This window comes from Aegilops tauschii, chromosome 2 (genome assembly GCF_002575655.3).
Source record: "Aegilops tauschii subsp. strangulata cultivar AL8/78 chromosome 2, Aet v6.0, whole genome shotgun sequence".
Lineage (NCBI taxonomy): Eukaryota > Viridiplantae > Streptophyta > Magnoliopsida > Poales > Poaceae > Aegilops > Aegilops tauschii.
Genome location: NC_053036.3, coordinates 483,446,809 through 483,450,137, shown reverse-complemented (window position 1 = coordinate 483,450,137; position 3,329 = coordinate 483,446,809).

The following is a 3,329-nucleotide window of genomic DNA, read 5'->3' as shown; positions in this document are numbered from 1 at the left end:
TTTGGGTAATGGGAGCCAAATCTTGTTTTGGAAATATAGATGGATCCAGGGACTCCGCATTGCGGAAATTGCACCGCTGGTAGTAGCACAAGTAAAAACTCAAACGGTGAATCGGTGGTTGGCAAGGGATGGGCTGACCTCAAGCAATTGGATCAATGAAATCAAAGGGGAGCTGTCCACTGAGGGACTTGTCCAATTCATCCACCTATGGGAGATCTTAAGTGCTACAGATCTTGACATTTCAATGGAGGATCAAGCAATCTGGAAGTGGTCGGCATCAGGACAGTACTCGGCTTCATCTGCTTACCCTATTATGAACAAGGGGGTTGTCAGACTTGGATGCGCCAAAGGACTATGGAAATGTTGGGCCCCACTAGGATGCAGATTGTTCATGTGGTTGGCACTACAGCAAAGACTTTGGACCTCTGATCGAAGATTTCGACATGGATTACATGACGCAACATCAGTGTGTTTCCTTTGTGATCAAGAGGAAGACTCGGTGGATCATATAATGCTCCAATGTGCTTACTCGAGGCAAGTATGGTTCCAATGCTTCCGGTGGGCCCAGATTGACATGCAGATGCTTCCCTCTGCGACAGAGATATTACAGAATTGGTGGCCAACCGCCCGGAAGCGGATCCCCAAGAGGTATCAGAAGGGATTTGACTTACTGGTGCTACTGACTTGTTGGAGAATTTGGAAGCAAAGGAATGGGCGAGTTTTTGGTGGCCAAGGCATTAGCAATGAAGAGGAACTTTCCACGAAGATCTACCAAGAGCTACGACTTTGGTTAGCGGCAGGAGCAAGGAGTGTAGAACACTTATATGAGTAGTCGTATATGTAGGAGTATGAGTGGGAGTCTCATTGGCATCGCCGACCTATGGTGAGGGCTAGAACAATCTTCTTGTAATTATTTCTCCCTTCTATAAAGCTTAGGTACGCTCTTGGCGTACTCACGAAAAAAGACTCATGCCCGTGTCGAGAGGTATGAGACCTTTGACAAGTACGTTGCCTACAAGATGGAGGAGAATAGCTCAGCCAGTGAGTGTGTGCTCAGAATGTCTGGGCACTACAATCACTTGAATCAAGTGGGAGTTAATCTTCCAGATAAGATAGTGATTGATAGAGTTCTCTAGTCACTATCACTTCGTGATGAACTATAATATGCAAGGGATGAAAAAAATGGTTCCCGAACTCTTCGCGATGCTGAAATTGGCGAAGGTAGAAATCAAGAAAGAGCATCAAGTGTCGATGGTTAACAAGGCCACTAGTTTCAAGAAAAAGGGATGAGGGAAAGAAAGGGAACTTCAAGAAAAAGGGCAAGCAAGTTGCCACTCCTGTGAAGAAGCCCAAAGCTGGAACTAAGCCTGAAACTGGGTGCTACTACTGCAAAGGGAATGGTCACTAGAAGCGGAACTGCCCCAAATACTTGGTGGATAAGAATGATGGCAAAGTGAACAAAGGTATATTTGATATACATGTTATTGATGTGTACTTTACTAGTGTTCATAGTAGCCCCTGGGTATTTGATACATTTGCTAAAAGATTAGTAACTTAAAACATGAGTTGCAGAATATACAGAGACTAATTAAGGGCAAGGTGACGATGAGTGTTGGAAGTGATTCCAAGGTTGATACAATCACCATCACACAATCGGTCTACCTTCGGGATTAGTGTTGAACCTAAATAAATGTTATTTGGTGTTTGCGTTGAGCATGAATATGAGTGGATCATGTTTATTGCAATACGGTTATTCATCTAAGATAGAGAATAATTGTTCTTCTTTTTACATGAATAAAACCTTTTATGGTCATACACCCAATGTAAATGGTTTATTGAATCTCGATCGTAGTGATACACATATTTATAATATTGATGTCAAAAGATACAAAGTTGATAATGATAGTGCAACATACTTGTGGCGCTGCTGTATAGGTCATTAAAGCGCATGAAGAAACTCCATGCGGATGGACTTTTGGAATCACTTCATTATGAATCATTTGATGTTTGCGAACCATGCCTCATGGGCAAGATGAATAAAACTCCGTTCTCCGAAACAATGGAGCAAGCTAATGACTTATTTGAAATAATACATACCGATGTATGCGGTCGAATGAGTGTTGAAGCACGCGGCGGGTATCGTTATTTTCTGACGTTCACAGATGATTTGAGTAGATATGGGTATATCTACTTAATGAAACACAAGTCTGAAACATTTGAAAAGTTCAAAGAATTTCAGAGAGAAGTGGAGAATCATCGTAACAAGAAAATAAAGTTTCTACGATCTGATCGCGGAGGCGAATATTTGAGTTATGAGTTTGACCTTTATTTAAAACAATGTGGAATTTTTTCACAAATCACGCCACCTGGAACACCACATCGTAATGGTGTGTCCGAACGTCGTAACCGTACTTTATTAGATATGGTGCGTTCTATGATGTCTCTTACCGATTTACCACTATCATTTTAGGGCTAAGCATTAGAGACAGCTGCATTCACATTAAATAGGGCACCGTCTAAATCCGTTGAGATGACACCGTATGAACTATGGTTTGGCAAGAAACCTAAGCTATTGTTTCTTAAAGTTTGGGGTTGTGACGCTTATGTAAAAAGGCTTCAGCCTGATAAGCTCGACCCCAAATCGAAGAAGTGCGTCTTCATAGGATACCCTAAGGAAACAATTGGGCACACCTTCTACCACATATCCGAAGGCAAGATTTTTGTTGCTAAGTATGGGTCCTTTCTAGAGAAGGAGTTTCTCTCAAAAGAAGTGAGTGGGAGGAAAGTAGAACTTGATGAGATAATTGTACTTTTTTCTTGAATTGGAAACTAGTACATCAGAGAAAACTGTTCCCGTGATGCCTACACCAACAAGAGGAAGCTAATGATGATGCTCATGAAACTTTAGATCAAGTTACTACTGAACTTTGTAGGTCGACCAGAGCACAATCCGCACCAGAGTGGTATGGTAATCCTGTCCTGGAAGTCATGTTGTTGGACATGGTGAACCTACGAACTATGAAGAAGCTATGATGAGCCCAGATTCCGACAGATGACTTGAGGCCATGAAATCTGAGATTGGATCCATGTATGAGTACAAAGTGTGGACTTTGGTGGACTTGCACGATGATCGTCAAGCCCTAGAGAATAAATGGTTCTTCAAGAAGAAGACTGACGCTGATGGTAATGTTACTGCCTACAAAGCTCGACTTGTCGCAAAAGGTTTTCGACAAGCTCAAGGGGTTGACTATGATGAGAATTTCTCACTCGTAGCGATGCTTAAGTCCGTCCGAATCATGTTAGCAATTGCCGCACTTTATGATTATGGA